Raw genomic sequence first — 18,270 nt, forward strand, 5'->3', positions numbered from 1 at the left:
AAGCACAAATCTTACCTTCAAATGTGCCTTGCTGTTTTAGACTGGTAGCTGTTTCTGCATTTCTGAAACCATTTGAAAATGTCCAGACCATCTGCTCTATAGTGTTACTAAAAATGTCTGCTGAATTTGAAAGCAGGTTGAGCTCTCTAGAAAGTCTTTCATTTTTGTATTTCGGCTGGCCTTTGACTATGACAAGCAGTTATGTGTTTCCTGAAAGTGTTCTCTTTGCTCCTCTTAGATTTTTCTCTAGCAGGTACCTTTCCTCTGCAGAAGATGACTGGGATCTTCTCTTCAGCTCTTGGACCCAGAGAGGCTATCAAGGGTGAAACTCTCTGTGCCATTGTCAGTTTATCATGGTTTGTTTACCTTAAAACCCTAAATCTGGGGTCCCTGGTAGTGAGGTAGCCAGATGTGTAGAGTGAAGTTGTTGTCCCCAACAAACAGACCAGAGCTAGAATTATGGCATAAAGGCATAATGTTTTTGACAGGATTTCCCCTGCTCTGGACAGAGTCCTAAAAATGCACTCAAGGTGCACATTTATTGACCAACAGTTACTATTTTGAACCCTTTGGATATTGAATGCATGCTTCTCATATTAAAAATATTGCTTCAAAGGAAAGAAAATTCTGCGTGGTTAATACTCCATTGTCTGACCATTGTGACTTATCTTTAAAGGAACTCACTCTTCAAACAGTTCTCTTTACTCATCTAGAAAACTCAGAGCTTTCTAACATATCCTAAAATTATAAAACTAGTCCCTTTCTGGATTTAAAGAAGGGTAGTTTTTATTTTCCATTCCCTGATGTCTTGATACCTGACTTAAAGAACAAAGCTATTTTGTTTTTTGTGCAGATATTCAATGATACTAAAATATGCATGTACAAAAAAGGCTCAGTTGTGCACAAGTTCTTTAGGGAAAATGTTTGTTGACATCAACAAGATTTTTTGCTTGAGCAAGGTCCTCAGGATTTGGTCTGATAGGTGTCTTGAGGTTTTCTGCCTGAATTGTGCTGTGATGACAGCCACAGTGACAGTAGTAGCAGACCAGGCTTTGTTTTTTCAATGTCTGTAAACCCAGCTCACACACAGGTACACTGGAAAGCTCACTTCTTACCCTGGGCAGGTGTATTTACATATGCAAAACAAAGTTTCAGTTGCCTTTAAGCATGTAAATTAGCCCCCTATGTGCCTGCTTGTTAACATGTGCCTCAGAATTAGCTAACGTGCACTGAACGCAGATTTTTACAATATTCCAAAGAAAACAATGTCTTCAAAGGAAAATAAAGATGAGGCATTTTGTTGACTTTGCTCTTATTCTATCTATTCTAGGAAAACTGAGGACATATTTCATTTATGAAAAGCTATTTCAACCAGCTTAACAATCAAGTTAGAGTCACCTCAAAAATAACATATTGCCTTTGTCATTTTTCATATATTTCTATATTTTATGTACTGCACTGATATGGAACTTTTCTTGGAGAGTTTGCTTTTGAATCACTAAATAGTTGAACAGACTGTCACTATAAAATGCTTTAGAACTTTTATGAGCATATTTTTATCGTAAATATTAATTTACAGTGGAGCTATTTCAGTACCAGAACTTAAAAAGCAGTGCCATGAAGATTGTTAGCTAAAATAATTTTTAGTTTCTCGGATTCATTAAGTAAAATGTTCAGCTGCAAATGGCAAATTTTAGTCTGAATTAATAAACACATAGGTCTGCTGGTTTGCAGTATTATTTTAGCTTGTTTGCCTTCTCTGTGTATCCATAAAATCTTTGAAAACTTTAAGCTTTATCAGAGTCTTTCAGAATAAAACATAATTATAGTACAAAGTTAATTTTTCCTCGCTCTGTCTGTTGGGATCCCAGTGCATTTCTAGGTAATAGTCAAATTAGTACTTTCCTGCTTATCTTGTCCTCCTCCTTGAAGACAGGAATAGTATGCCACAAGACCATAAAAGTTACTGGGGTGAAATGTGTTGCTCCAGTCCTGAATCTGGTCTGTGTTTGGGCTCTACATATGCCAGCTAAGACTGTGCTCTGTGTTTCAAACCATTGCCTAAATTTGGCTTTAGGGGGATGCAGTATTGCGTTTTATACTACAGGGGGACAAACAGGTCTGTTCCTGGGGGCAGCCCAACCCTGCAGCTCTGCTGACTGCAATGGGACTTGAGAATTCTGCCTCTCCCTGTGCCCTGCCCATCCCCGAGGAGATGGGGATGGATGAGCCCATCCACTGCCCTGCTCAGAGGTCTGAGCTCAAGCCTCGAGGCAACAACCCATGCCTTCGTCTTTCTTCACTGGAAACTTCCCCTTTTCATTAGGCTTGAGCTGGTAAGTGAAATTTATTAGCCTAAACTGGGCTGGAACTGATGAGATTTACAGTGATATATAGAAGAAATGCCGAGCTGGAGAAAACGGATGGAAAATTGAAATGATAAAGTTGTATTGGGAGCTTGTTGAGGTAATTGAAAAGCCTTGTTATGTTGTATTGTGATGGGTTCAAATAAAATATAGGTGCAATTTGTCTAGATCATGCCTGCAGCACACTACAAAATAGATTCCTCTCCTCTAGAGTTAGGGATGTGTTCAATTTTTCCTGTCAGTGGGCATTGTGAAGGGGTGAGATGAGACTAAAACTTCTCTTAATTGATGTAGTTGACAGCTCGGCATTTTTTCCCACCACACTGCTTGCAGGAGGTCAGGGAGTGTTCTTCAAAACACCCAGAGGCATTTCTGCAAAGACATCCAGCACGCCCATTTTTGTCCCCCAGCAATCTCCCATGCTCTATTCCATGCTCTCTCTCTTTCCCAGAGAAAACTGATTAGCTCTGGTGCATTTCTGAAGCTCAATGCAGTACCTTCTGCAGGCCCAAGGGTAGTGTGCTTTCCAGCAGACCACTTCTAGCACAGCTACACTGTGGCTGAAAATTGCTTTCCATACCCTTCCTCAACACTTGTAGGCTCCAATTTGGTTATTTCAGGTGTTCAGGAGAAGATTTTGTCTAAATGTATTCCCAATACAGTAGCAAAAACAAGTCAGATGCTATTAATAATGCAGAGGAGGAACTAGGTTCTCAGACAGGTATTTTATAATTACATGAGCAACAGCATTGTAACAGTCATGGTGATCTAAGATTGTAACAGCAGCTAAGTTTGCCCAGAGAAATAACATCTTTTATGTAGCCAGTTGGAGCACCTAGGGAGAAAAAAAAAACAGACTGTTTTTTACTCTGTGAAGGGCTTGTGTTTCTGATCCATCTTTTCATTCTAATCAGTTGGTCTAATAAAAAATATTACCTGTGTCTACAAACCCTGCCTTGCAAATACATCTGACTTGAATCAATAAATAGATCTTCTTTGCACAATAGATAATCATATGATAATTCAGTGCCAGTGAGTTTGTCAGTAGTGACATATAAGCTGCACAGCAGATCTTTTTAAATATAACCATATTAAATGTATTTTGAAAAATACTTTCTGTTTGAAAAAAAGATTAGTTTTGTTCCTCTGAATGGAACCTGTAATGTGCTTATGCAGTGGAATTCATCTTTCTCTGTCAATGTAGTATCTTTCTCTCTTTCTCTATAATGCCCTTCATTCTCTGCTTTGTGCTAAGGATATGTATTGACTTTGCAGAATTGCTGTAGCAAGCTGCAAATGATATATTCAAAGAAAAATCCCTGCTCAGTTCCCATAGAGAGAACATGAACAGTGCTGGGCAATCAGAGTTATGCTGCATTTTGTATTGTCACATTCAGTGCAAGCAGGAAAAGCAGCCCAAGCACAGACGTCACTGACTTAAGTTCTGACAATAGAAGCCTGTTCCTTTTTCTATTCATATAGAGACATCTGAAGTGTTTTTCCTTCTTCACTTTATTTCTTTTCTATTAGCCCTTGTCATCATGCATGGCAAGAAGACAATCCTTGATTACCTACAGTTCTCTCTCTGCAGAGAAGGGTATAGCTAGCAATTTGACAATTGCTTGTTTACCAACCAGCATCCTACCTGCGATTTGTCCACAGCACACACTTCATATCCTGTGGTACATGTACCACAGCAAATAATTCACTCCTTTTACCTAAGTGGTGCAGTTAGAGATATTCAGAATTGGTTTAGTAAATGCCTGGAAGAGCAGAAAATCTGCTCATTAGCATTCCATTAGAAATGTTGTGGGAGAAAAATTGTTAAGAGTAGGTAGAGTTGTAATAATACAGTTGTGTGTATTTTTCCTTTGTTTTCATTTGGAAATTCCACATGCCCTGATAAAAATAAGCAAAATGAAATGGGTGCAGTCAGGGAGAGGCCAGGTCGAGGCCAAGATGACATGGCAGTTCCTTGGCAGCTCCCTCTGAGGTTTTCAGCCATGCAAGTCCCCTGGTGCCCTCCATCTGAGGTGACATTTTGAGATGTGAATAGGACTCAGTAAACTTTCTTGCTGCTGTCTTGAAACCAAATCAGGTTTCAAACTAAATTAATAAAGTCCAGAGCTGTAAAGCTGACTCCTACTCTTGGGATTCCCTGCCACTGCTGTGGACTTCTAAAGACTTGTGTGAAGGAAAAGCTAATGCATCTCTCAGCAGGAGAAAAAGAGAGTATTTTCCTCAGTGACTCCAGATCACAAATTACTTTTCTGAAGACACTGGTGGAGCAGACCATGCTCATGGTCTTTTTAGCAGAAATAGAAGTCCGTATTCTAATTTAATCACTTCCTTATGAGAAAGAAGGTGCTGAATCCTACAGACCTTCCAACAAACAATAGACTAAAATGATAAACTGACAATTAAGTTTAAGGAGAAGTGGCAGAGACAAAGACTTTATTTTAAAGAGCAGGAGATAGCCCAAAACAAGGCTGTATTTCCAGATGGCCATCAGATTTGAATATACACTTGAATAAGATTTTCTTAATTAATATAGAAGAAAAGGTGACTAAGAGGAAAGTTGTGTCAGATTTGCCTTCCCCACCCTACATAAGCAACAGAAGATGTAAATCACTATATTAAGTGACTGTGTAAGGCAAAACAAAAAGAAAAACAAACAAACAAGAAAAAAAAAGGGCAGAGCAAAGAGGGAGGGGATCCCTCTTTTCAGAGGAAGGAAAATATTACAAAGTTTTTCTGACAGTGGCAAGCTCAGATAACCCCTTGAGAAGGATTAAAATCAGTCCTCCCTCCCAAGGGGAGAGGAGGCCTGAAGGACACATCACTGGTTCCTTGGAAGAAAAGGAGAATGAAGGCCAAAAGCAAAGCATGTGATGGAGAAGAAAGTAATGTCTTGGATGAGAGGTTCTGAGGTACATCTGTACACATGTGGCAGAACAGACACAGCCATATACATGTCTTTGTGTCCTGTATTGAAGTCTCATTAATTTCTCCACTGGATTTTGTGTGCATACATGCTTTTTGAACAGACTGTACAGCATTCAGGAGTTTCACCATTGTAGCACGTAACACTCTGTGCTTTCTTGGCTGCAAGTACAGCTGATATTCTTCCCTGTGGACATGACAACTTGAAAGCTATTCCTATTACTGGTTTAGTAACATTTTACAGAGATGGATGTGACTTTATGACCGCACATATTCCTTTCACCATTCTTGTTATAGATGCATTGTCTTGCTATGTCACTTCTTCAGCAATGTGCAATATTGTTTTATTGCTGTGGAAACTTACTGCTTTTGGGTCATGGATTCATTTTATGGTTTAGTATATGGAACCTTTTTTTAGTAAATATTCACTCTTTTTGCCTTCTCAAATAGATTCTATAGTGCCTTTAACAATTGTGGTATTTTAAAAAGCCGTGATTTATTGCACAATACAAACCAATACAGTTTAGGTCATGATCAACTACAAAAGCAAATCAATGGTTAAATAAACACCCACTATTCTAAAAAGTCACAAAAATTCCATCATATCAATTTCTCTGACATCTCTTGGTGCAAATATATCATTTGAGTATTTGCAAAGAGTGTTTCTTGTTAACCATCTCTAAAGTAACACTACACACAGTCCACACCTGCAAAATCCAAACCCTCTTTTCTTGTCAGACGAATAATGAACCGAGCTGGATAAAGCGAGGCAGGGGTATAAGAGGGAAACATAAAAGCTGTTGTATGACATGCAATAACATAAAAGTGGAAAATAGTTGTTTTCCTGCTTTCTTCTCTCTTGCTCCTTCACCCCTGTCATTTAGGTAACTTGTAACTCATGTCTTGTTTCAGTCCTGCGTGACAGAAAGCTATATGAACACATAGGCAATATCCATATATAATGCTTCATCTTCAAAGTCTTCCTTGTAGGAGAACAGTGTAAATACCTTGCAGCATACAAAATTCTCTTGTTCAAACAGTGATAACAAAATGCTTCTTTCATCTCTCAGAAAGCCTCTAAATTTTAAAACAACTCAGCATGCTGCATTTTCTAGTATTTTTTTTTACTCTGTATGGTTTTAGAATTATGTATAGTATGGTGACAGGGAGAACTTCAAGTACTGGAGATGAAAGATTCACTTTTTTACGTAAGGACACTTAATCACAACTGTGCTTAATAAATGATCTAGATTAAAAATTGATTTTTATTGTTCAAGTAAGTTTTGATAGTTGATTCCTTTTATTTTCATTTAAAGTTTTAATTTTAGTTCATGTTTTTGAGGAAGGAGGTGAGACACTTCTTCATCCACCTGTTCTGTATGTGCATTTCACATATGAATGTTTGAAACCTTCTCCCATTTTTCCTGAAAAAGCCTGTTGGTTGAAAACACGCAGTGCTGCAACAGGTGAATTGATGAACACACTCTTCGCCACATTCTCTCAACTCCAATTTCAGAGGCACAGGAAGCACTCTTCAGATAGAATAATTCAGCTGTGTACTGGGAGGGGAGCATGAGATGGTGAAAATATAAGTTCCTCCTATTTTACTGTGTAGCACAGGTCTCAGAAAAGATAAGTCACAGGAACATTTCTGAATCATGTCCCTGTGAAAGAAGACAACACACAAGACAGAATTTAAAGTGTGTAGCCACATCTGCTTTAGTAAACACAATGTTTGGATAACCCACTTGGCTGTGTATGTGAAACTGAGAAGTTCATTTATTAAATGCATGGATTTGTTCTAGTGCTTACTCTGTGTATCATAGAATTCTCTTGTGTTTTCTGTGTCACATAGGAGTGCTGCCTTATGTACTATATATTTATCTTTAATTATAAATTTAAACAATAGACAGTACTGCATTTTATTTTCATGGTACTGTAGTACATGCAATAATTAAAAGACATCCATTACAGCTGCCATTCTTTTAAAGCTGTCATATGTATTTTATTCTGACTTTTTTCCCCCTACTGCAGTCCAACTTCAGGGAAGAAAAACAAACTCACAGACTACACTCAAACTGAAATGCAAACTTTGTAAGTGGCATCTATTTAGCCTTTAAGATTGCAATCAGACTTATTCCAAGTATACCACATTGAAGCAGAGGAATGGGGATGTGTTCATATACAACAAGAAGTGCAGTGATTCAGTAACCAGCTCAATTCTAGCAAGAGGTCATTGCTCTTGCCATCATACTTGAAGTAGTAATGGTGTTCTGATATTTTCCAGGTGTTATTACAAGTATTCTGTCCTAGTATTAGGGAAAAGTGGTACCGAGGGGTCTATTTTGCCTTATTTTTGTCAGAAGTGTGCCGAGTCTCTGTGGCTGACCAGTAATGCTGACAAAGGCCATTCCTGCCTCCTCCAACTGCTACATTAAAAATGTTCCATCAGCCTGAGGATGAGCTCAAAGATGAACATTAAATAAAGGAAACTGGGAGAACATTGTATGGCTTCCCAACACACCCAAGTCTTCATTTATCATAGCTGTAATTCATCATTTGTTTTGGGCACTTTGCCAGCATTCAAACTTCCAGCAACTTCTCTCCAGAGATCTGACTGCCCTTTTTCTTCTGTAATGCTGAAATGACTATGTTACGATCAATATGAAAAATGCAGGGCCAGAAAACTAGCCAGTGAGACCTTAGTTCTGCAAATAATCATTAGTGCAAATCTGGAGAGAAAAAAGAAAACAAAAACCACCCAAAACAAATCTTGACTGTATAAGCTCAATCCTCATCTCAAGATCTAATTGTTGAGGGACTGGCAGCATCCCAGGTAATCAATAATGAGATTTAGAGTCTCCTACTGCCACTCACCGGCTTGGCCACAGACTGATGGGGCACAGCTCTGCTTAGTGGAGTTTCTTGAGATTTACCAGTTGAACTGAGACAGGGAATGGGCTGTGTGCTCACAGCAAAAAGGAGTTATTACTACAGGGAGCTATTAGAGAGGTAATAACCTCCTCATACCCAAGTGGACAAGTTTCCCTCTCTTTTTCATACATACACATCATCAAAGTTGGTGCAAGTTTGCTGCCTTCCCATTTTGTGCAGAAAGATGAAGGCTGGCACAGGAATGGTGGATAAGCAATCCCTGCCCTCCTGGTTGTTTCAGGTCAAGACCGAGACGAATCACTTGGCAGAAAGGATGCCTTGTCCTGTTGCCTTTGCAGTTGTTGTTCTGTGGATGGGGAGTACTTCAGCAAGCCCAGCAGCTTTTATGAACACTAAAATGATCTTTAAAGGTGGATGTAAAACCCCTTTATTATTTGGTTGTTTTTCCAAAGTCTTACACAAACCCTCCAGGAAACTTTACTGTTTGCCCTCATAAAAGTACCTCTGACATTAATCTCAGCGTGTTTATTAACTAAAATCAAGCCTTCCAAAGAAATTCAGCTTTCATCTCCGTACTCTTTCAGTTAAATAAAGGACCGCTTCGCCTCTCCGGTGTGACTTTTGGTCTACCTCAGCAGCCAGTGTGGTGCCTTTTGGAATCCTCCCGAGATGTAACCAGCCCTGCGGAGGGGAGACCCGCGGTTGCTCTCCTATAGCCGGGGGCCGCAGCTGGGGCGGGGGTTCCCCGGGAAGGAGGGCGGGGGCGGCGCAGGAGGGCGCAGCTCCCCGGCACCAATCGCCTCCCGCAGGTCCCCGCGGCAGCGCTGGACCCGCCGCGATATCCACGGGCAGCCGAGCCAGGGGCAGCGCCGGCCACTTCCCGCGGGCAGCTCTGGGGAGCGGGGCTCCTTCCTCCTCCTCCTCCTCCTCCTCCTCCTCCGCCCGCGGCCGCGCAGCCCCCCCAGCCCGAGCGGCTCCCGCAGCCGGAGACGGGAGCGAGCGGCAGCTCCTCCGCGGCAGCGGGGATGTGAGGGGTGCACCCGGCGGAGGAGGGAAGTCCTGTCGCCGGGAAAGCAGTCGGGAGCTCCTCCGCACTGCAAGGTAACCCGACCTCTCCTTCGCGGACTTTTTCTTCTGCTTTTTTTTCCTTTTCCCCCCTCTTTCTCCCTCTCCTTTTTCTTTTCTCTTTTTTTTTTTTTAATTTTTGTTTTCTTTATTTCCTTCTTATTTTTCCCCTTTCCTTTTTTTCTTTTTTTTTTCCCCTCTCTTCTGCTTTACAATTTTTGTTTTCTTTATTTCTTTCTTATTTTTCCCCTTTCCTTTTTTCTTTTTTTTCCCCCTCTCTTCTGCTTTACTCCTTTTTCTCCTTGTTTTAATCTCAGTTGTTCCTCCTGTTATTTTTTTATTTATTTATTTCTTTTCCCGACCCTCTGGCTGTCCAGCCGCAGTCAGAGGGCGAGGAGGAGGCGGTGGGGAACGAAGCGAGCCCACGCCGGGTCGCGCTGGAGTTTGGCTGGGACGAGCTTGCCCCGCTCCGCAGGTGCCCAGCCGCGCTGGCAGGAGCGGGCAGCGCCGGGCGGAGCGGGGCTCGCAGCGTCCCGGCCGCGCCGCTGCCCATCGGGAGAGGGGGGCAGGTCGGGGGGACGGAGAGCGGGCAGAGAGAGCCGCCCGGGGCATGGAGCGGCTCCCTCCAACTTTCCCCGGGCGGAGAGCCTCCTCCGAGATTTCGGCAGAACGAGGAAAAAACTGTGGGAGAAAGTGTGAGTGTGTGGATGCGTGTGGATGCTGTACAGCCGGAGCTGGAAATTATCTCCCTCCCGCCCCCTCTCCGGGGCTCCCAGGGAAGAAGCGCCCCCTTATCCAGGAGTGTCCGGGGGTGTCCAGAGGCTCCGGGGGTGTCCGGGGGCTCCGGGGCTCGGCGGGCGCCACTGGAGCGGCGCGGAGGGGGTGCAGGGGGACACAAATGGTAAAAGATACGGAAGGAAGAGACCCAGTGGCTGGGACATAAATCAGGCAGAATATATGGGGAGTTGATGAGAATAGGTCTTTTCACCCTTAAAAAAAAAAAAAAATAGCCACTTTGGAAGAGAAAAAGGAGGCTGATTATTGGCATCCAGCTCTGAAACCCAGGCAGCTGATGCTGAAGGGAGCCAAAGGGAGCAGTTCTTCTTGGTTTAAAAACAGCAAGACAGTCTCTGCCAAAGATTGCTGTAAACACTGAATAAAGATTTCATTGTGGCTTGGTGTGACTGGAATAATTAGGCAGTTAATTGTTCATTCTGATCTTAAAGTGCAGTAATCAGTAGTGCACAGTAGGAAAAATACGGGGGAAAGGGAGGAAAAATAGCAATAGGAAAATGATAGGAAAATGCATCACTTTTTCCTCTTCCGCAGGTTTGGGGGTTTTTTTATGTGGGTTGCTTTTTTTCTCTGTCTGTATGTGTGTGAGAGAGAGAGAGAGAGAGAGAGGAGAGAGCGAGAGAGAGAGACTGGGAGCACGTGGGTCCCAGTCTATTTAGATAGAGAGCACCTTTGTAAAGCTCGGGTGTAATTGTGCTTTTGCTGCCACTGTGTCAATATCATTTTGGGCTGGACAAAATCAAATTATGAGACTTAAAGAAATCCTATTTTATGGAAATGAAATCTGAAGATGCCTGGAGAATGAACATTTTAACTAGATTGACTAATACCAATTAATGCGTTTTACTTATGTGTGCACTTTATTGCCAACTCAGCAGGGATGAAAGCTAATGGTGCCAGCTTTTGTGCTGCTCTAAGACATTTCTCAAGCAGTCACACAAAGCTTTAATGGCAAACTGTTTCGAGTTTTTAACACTGTAGTTGTGTCCCTGTTCAGCTCAAGTTCCTTGCAGCGGTGATTCTTTCGTGGTAATCTAATGAAATGATCTCTTGTTATACTGTGTTTGCTATTCCCTGTGACACAGCAGGAAGATACAACCTGTGAGTGTACTGAAGGTGGTGATAAGTTGTTGAGCAAGATGTGCTTATAAGCAACAGAATATGACTTACTGATATTAACTGGAAGATGGCACCCTAGGCAAAAGGTGGTTTGCTTTCCTATACAGCATGTTTTTCCATGCATATTTTTATATATATACACATTTGTGCTAAAGAAGTGTAATAGTGAATTAACCATCAGAAAGGATGAAAAGATGTTGTGTTTAAAAAGAAGAAAAAAAAACTTTGAAAGCAGCCCATAGTCATTTAAACAAGGTAGAAGGATTTCTAAAAGGAAACAGACTTATCATTCATATAACTTTCTTGACCTTACAAGTCTTTACATGAAAGACTTATTTGGCTTGGGGACATCAGATATCAATATAGCCTGCACATGCATCTTAAAGAAATAAATAAACATGCTGTAATTGGGCAAGGTTTTAAAAGTAATTCAGTTGAATTTCTCTCACTGCACATGCAAAGAACTAAGAGCTACCTATCACAAGAAAAAACAGAAGGAGGCAGCTTTCATTCAGCTCTGAAAAGTAAAGCAGTTTGTTATATTTTGTTGGAGCTGTGTTTGCTGAAGGTTTTGACCTGCACTTTCTGAGATTTTTGTGGAAAGACAAGAGGCGAAAGCATGAGGCATATTGTCCATCTAAAAGTACAAAACTAATATAAAACACTGCAGTCTTCTCTCAGGTCATAGAGTTTAGAAGAGCAAGGACAGAATGATAGCTCCAGAATGGTAAAAACATCTCTTAACAACTGGGTATGTGAGGGCCAATGTTAAGATCCACTTTACAAGCATTTTTCTTAAGCTGTTGAATGTGCTCTGTCCTACCACAGTGATACTCAATATTCAATCTGTGAAGAGTAGTCCTGACTGAACAGCAATCTGTGTTTAAAGAATGTCTTCAAGACATATATCTATTTCTACAGTCTAGAGGAGGATGCTGCTAACTTTGTTTGCACCTATGTAGTCCGAGAAATCTAAGGATGTTCCACTTTCTTACAAAAATCCAAAAAGTGTGGTGACAAGTGGTCACATAAGAGACTCTGCTCAAGTTTCTGATTACAATGTTTTATAATCAGAATGTTTCAAAAAATTTGCGTGGTGTACTCCTTGTGCAAGTATTATATTAAAGTCTAGAATAATTTGAAGATTGCTAAAATATTTTGAGAAGAGTCTGAAGTGCAAGTGGCTCCTCCTTTCTATAATAAAATGCATTGAAAACACACTTTGGTCATCACAGTGAGTTTGGTAAGGGGTCTTTCTTGCATTGTTATAATGTGTAGCAAAATACACAGAGGATTACACACTTTTATTCAAGGAAAACATTTTCCATCAAATTGTAGCTAGAATCCTGGATACTATCTTATACCTATCCTTAATACTAATTTATACTGTTTGAAATGCATAGTACATCTTCATAATAAAATTGCATTGTCACAGACATAATTGTTATTCATAACAAGTAGTCTCACAAACAGATTCCATCCCTTTAAGTATTGAGTCTCAGTCAGGCCAATTATGACTAAATTACTGCATGTTCTCTCCTGTATCAACTAATTAAAGGGTAATTAATAAAATGATAATTTCATTCCATGGCAATGTCTACATCTGGTTGTCATAGCAAAGATTGTTTGACATATGGTTAAATGGTCAGATACTACATTGTATGAATGCAACATTTGCACAAAACACCTGGCAAGCCAGAGGAATTTAACCCTTAAGACATCCATTTCAAGAATCTGTGTCAATGTGTTATTACAGTGATTTGCTTATTCTCTCCACCTAGTCTTTTTACACCTTTAAGGAAATTTAGTGCTCCAAGTTAATTTAAGTAACTCTGTTGGGGCGGGGGAAGAGTGGGTAGACAACTTGGGATATTAGATTGGAAATGAGAGATAAAATAGTACTGACTTTTCTGTGGGAAAGAAAATGGGTGGTTTTAAATTAACTTCTGAGAGGAGACACTCCATTGGTTCTCATATTACTGGGAGCTTCCCCTTTTCAGAAAGTCAAGCTGAAATTAGCATGGCGACAATTTTTTTTTTTTCCTTAGATACAGTTGTATGCCAGGATTAAGACTGTGATTGTGGTCACAACAGCATGAAACAGTCTGCATTGCAGCCTTCCCTCACTGTACCTGTCATATACAGATAAAACAAAACTTACCTCCTCAAGGAGAGTAACCATAAAATTCACACATGCTAAAGAAATGAAACAATCTTTTATCAAGTCAACAGATTATATGAATAAACGTTTCTCCTGTTGGTAGCTGTTGTACAAAATAACATATACACATACTCTGAAGTATCAGTGGTTGAAATTCTCAGGACAGCCCATACGCAGGATTGTATACATATCTTAAAGGAATCTATATTAGTCCTCCTCATTGCCTTGAAAAATTTCAACCACTGCTTTTTCAAATTGTTCAACAGACTGTCTCTCTGTCCTTTAAAACATAAACTCTAAGTAGTGATATTTTAGCATGAACTAAATGACAATTTCTTATCTATACTGGGTCAAGCTGAATCCCCCATAAAACTAAAAACAAGAAGCAACAGGCATAATGTTTTCCTTCTTCTTAGAACAAAAATAAAATGCTTAAAAGGGGGAAAATGATTAGTGCTTTTTCCCAAACAGAGCAAAGTAAAAAGGATGTAGTAAACTGCAGGAAGACATGAAAGTCTGTCTTTTCCCATGCAAACGATCCTCAATGAACAGTTCCCCCAGTGAATAGTCGAGGTCGCTCATCACCTCGTGTGGTCAGGTGCAGAGTGTGGCCAGTGGTGCTTATAAAGCACTGTTTGTCTGTCTCTCTGAGAGCCTGAGTCCTGCTCCTTGAGAATTTCCAAGTGCACGGTTCCCCCTCATTTTTATTCTGCTCGTGCAACTCATTAACACCTGGAAAATCTTTTATAGCATTTAACTGCATCAGATGCACGGTCCGGCACATGTTTTCTTAATAGGGCTTTCACTGTGGTATTGTCAAAGAGCCCTTATGTCACAGCTGGGAACATGAATCTGTCATGTCAGTGCTGTACCTTGGGGTAGACAGTAATAGTGTATGAGTGTGTTTTATGGAGGAGCTGAACATTTCCATATACTGTGTTAGCAGGGAAGAATGTGAAGCTTGTTCTCCTAAATAAAGATTCAGGCTGGTGCTAGTGGAGTACTTTGTACCATTTAAACACTGCTGCCTCTAAGGCATTGCACTTAAAGAAGGGGAAGTTTGAGGCAAGCAAGACACATCCTAGTATTTTAGTGGTGTAATGCTGCTAGTTAACGATATGTCATCATTTACATTTCAGTAGGAAAAAAATTGCCAGAGGTTTCTAATTCAACAGAAACAACCAGAAGTTGATATGAAAGTCCTTACCCTGGGAATATTTGTTTTTAAAACAAGTTTGATTTAAACATATTTGGCAATATAAGAAGAAGGGGAAGAGAAGTAAATGTTTTCTAATTCCGTATGGTTTTTTTGCCCATTAGATCACTGTAAAACCCAGTTTTAAATAGATTACTTTGTAGCTCTGTAATCAGAATGCCTTGGGTAATTAAAAAAAGGATAGAACTGTGAAAACTGACAGCAACGCATGTATAAGACCTACTTTTTTCAGAGGAATTTTTAACATAGTTACATACATTTAATCTGAAAGCTAAGCACTTAAAATTCACCAGCTACAACACTAGCAAGCATGTCTTGATGGCATTCCAAAAGATAGAGCCCACATTTGAAAAGTGTTTGCAGACTTGAGAAACCATAACTGTTGTGAAGGAGTTGACTTGGGTCCTCATTTACAGAATGAATGGATGAAAGGAGCATTTCATGCAGTCTCAGGCAGTTCAAATTTTTAAACTACTTGTTTTGCTTTGAAAAGCATAAGTATAATTCATGTGCTAAGAAATAAATTCAAGGTACACCACTAAATGCATTCTGTATGTTAAAAGTGTTTGTCTGTGATGATTTTTGAAATGGCTCTTTTTATTTGAGCATTCAGGGGTTGATATCCCAAACCATAACCAGTCCAAGCTTAAGCTGGAACCAGTGAAACACAGAGGTATTCGAGTAATAGGGCTGCCTTCTGAATTTCCGTCTTGGTTTTCTCCTTTTTACCATCTGTGTCATCTTCTGTTTTTTCTAGCACTGACACCATTGGGATGCTCTTTTATGCCCATGCCATTAGTTCATGCCCTCAACAAAGAGAGAAAGAATAGTGCTGGTTAGGGCTGCCATGAGGCCCCTGGGGAAAACATGTGGATTTGTTTCTCAGTAAGGCCTTTTGTGAATTATTTTACTTTTGTCAGAAGGACTGATGGCCTTCCTGCTTCTGTGCAGATGCCCAATAGAACAAGCACTCACTGAAAGGTGTAGGGTTTGCCCTGTTGAGCTATGCAGCGCCCAACAGCATAGCCCAAGAGGTGCTAAGAGTTTTCAGAATAGGAGCACACCAGCACTGAGTTCTTCTGCATGATTCCTTTCAGCAAATCAAAGGTAAAAAATGAATCTGTGTAACTGGAGTGTGTTGACCGTGGCTGGATCCCAGTGCACACCAAAGCCACTCTATGCCTTCCCTCAGCTAAACAGGAGAGACAAAATACAAAGAGAATACAAGTCAGATTGAGGACAGGGGATATGCCTCACCAATTACTGTTACCAGCAAAACAGACTCAACCTGGGGAAATCAATTTAATTTATTACACATCTCTTCTCCCCAGACTCTACTTCGTTCCAAATTTCTCTGCCTCCCTGTGGAACAAAGGGACAGGGAATTGACGCTACAGTCAGTTAATCATGCATTGTCACTGCTTCTCCTCCCGCATGGGAAGGACTCCTAGCACTCTTCTCCTGGTCCACCATGGTTTCCCTCCCACAGAACTCAGTTCTTCACAAACTCCTCCAATGTGGGGTCTTCCTATGGGCTGCAGTTCTTCATTAAGTGCTCCAGCGTGAGTCTCCTGCAGGATCAATCACAAATCCTGGCACCATAGGTTACCTTCACCGTGGGCTCTCTACACACATTCACAGGTCCTGCCAGGAGCCTACTAGAGCATGGGCTTCCCGTGGGGGTCACAGCCACCTTTGGGCATCCACTTGCTTCAATTTCAGGTCCTCCAGGGTCACAGCTGCCTTACCATGGTCTTCACCAGGGGCTGCAGGGGAATCTCTGCTCCAGTGCCTGGAGCACCTCCTTCCCCTCCTTCTTCTCAGACCTTGGTGTCTGCAGAGCTGTTTCTCTCACATGTTTCTCTCCTCTCTGGCTGCTGTGGCAGAAGGGTTTTTTCTCCCCTTCTTAGATAAGTTATCCCAGAGGTGGTGCCATCGTTGCTGATGGGCTCAGCCTTGGCCAGCAGTGGGTCCATCCTGGAGCCAGTGGACATTAACTGTAGTGGACATGGGGGAAGCTTGTGGCAGCTCTCACATCGACACCCCTGTAGCTCCCCCCCCCCAACCAGCAAAACCTTGTCACTCAAACCCAATACAGTAATTAACCTTTGTACATGCCTAGGTATTGTGAGACACAGTCGAGAGCCCTTGCAATATGTCACTTTGTTACTGTGAAGAAAGTTAAGGATTGACGGAAAGGCTTAACTATAAATTTTCTTGCCTGTATGAGTTTAATTTAGAATTGCAATCACGATGTAACATAAATTAAAATAGCAGTAGTAGATCACTAGTTGGCAAATCTCTTAAGAATAATGTAGGTACTTCACTAGATTATGGAGTACCTTCTATGTGCTTAGCCCATTGCTGAAATTAGTCTATTTTTTAAATTTTAAGATACTTTTGAAGACGAGAGACAGGCTTTAAGAGGTGAAGTTATGGTGGCTCTCTGTGTGATTTAGAAGACTGACTTCTGGAAAGGGGAGCTTCCTTAATGAAAAGAAGCATTTCCCTTCAAATAAAATTTGAAGTTTTGCCCCAAGCATCCTCCAATCCATGCATAATCTGGAGGACATTAACCATTAAAGTAAATATTATGTATTACTTGACCTGCAGGTGTAATATATTAAAGCTTCACAGCAAAAATGTGTTTTTAAGGAAGAGAGTGGAGGAATAAAAAGGAAATCTACAGGCCTTGTGAAGGACCTATGAAGGACAGAAAAATTCTTTCCCAGAAAGACAAGTATGGGAAGACTGTATATCAGCGGTTCCTGTGTGTTTTAATTAGACACTCAGTTTTGTTCAATGTCAAAGGAGGGCTGCATGCAGCAAACAGCTATCGTACCTCCTCAGAGGAGCTGCTGCTCTGTCTCCTTCAGAAAGTGATATGGAAATGATCAGTCTCCATGCAAAGAATTCACGAGGAGTGAGCACAAGTTGGTAAATTTATTCTAATAGCAAGGTTAAACGCCATCTTTTCTGGGTACCCAATGGACACCCAGAGGAGATCCTGTCAAATGACTAGTGCACATCTTTGACAATGACAAGGGGAAGGGCTGCCAGGGCTGTTGGGAAGGCAGCAGTCAGCCATTGACATTATCAGACCGGCTCTGTGGCCCACAGCCCTGTGCACCTTCTGTCTTGGAGACGTTCCTCAGGAGGAAGGGCCACGAGGAGCAGCTTTGGTAGAACAAGCTCCACATTAAACACTTGTAGTGGAGGAGGAACATAGGCACAGTGCTGCAAGGAAGAGCTGAAATCAGCCTTCAAGCAGATGACAAGAGAGGATCTGTCAAACCAGCCTTCAAGAGGACAGAGAGCATGCTGAGACAAATGATGATAATAGCAACAAAACCTTGAGGAGACTGAACAGAGAAAGAAGCTGCAGGAGGGCAAGAAAACAGGATTTCATAGTGAGGCAGACAGAAAGAAATTACAAATGTCTTCATAGAATAACAGAGACAAAAAAGGACAGATCTGATAGGTTGCAAGTATAGAATTTGGCTCTGGCTTGGAATGAGGCTCATACAAAAAGAAAACACATAACTGTTCCACAAGGTTGTAAATGAGCATGGCAGAAAGCAGAGGGGTTTGTGGTAACAGATAAAGATTGAAGTAACAGTATCTGGATCCCACAAGAAGTTTCCAGGGTGAGTAAAGAATATTGGGGAGGTTGTTAAAAAATATATTCCTAGATTTGCATATGGTTTCAG

The 18,270-nt window shown here is 41.1% G+C and overlaps 1 protein-coding gene across 1 annotated transcript in view; it reads left to right on the top strand.

Moving 5' to 3' along the window:
• The first annotated feature begins 8,992 nt into the window (after window positions 1-8,992).
• Window positions 8,993-18,270, top strand: part of CDH20 (cadherin 20) — a 119,285-nt gene continuing 110,007 nt past the window's right edge. The window contains exon 1 of the mRNA XM_039722122.1: window positions 8,993-9,305. The gene's annotated coding sequence lies outside the window, so the exon portion shown is untranslated. The remainder of the gene's footprint in view (window positions 9,306-18,270) is intronic.

Source organism: Passer montanus, unplaced genomic scaffold (assembly GCF_014805655.1).
Source record: "Passer montanus isolate IOZ18808 unplaced genomic scaffold, ASM1480565v1 scaffold107, whole genome shotgun sequence".
NCBI lineage: Eukaryota > Metazoa > Chordata > Aves > Passeriformes > Passeridae > Passer > Passer montanus.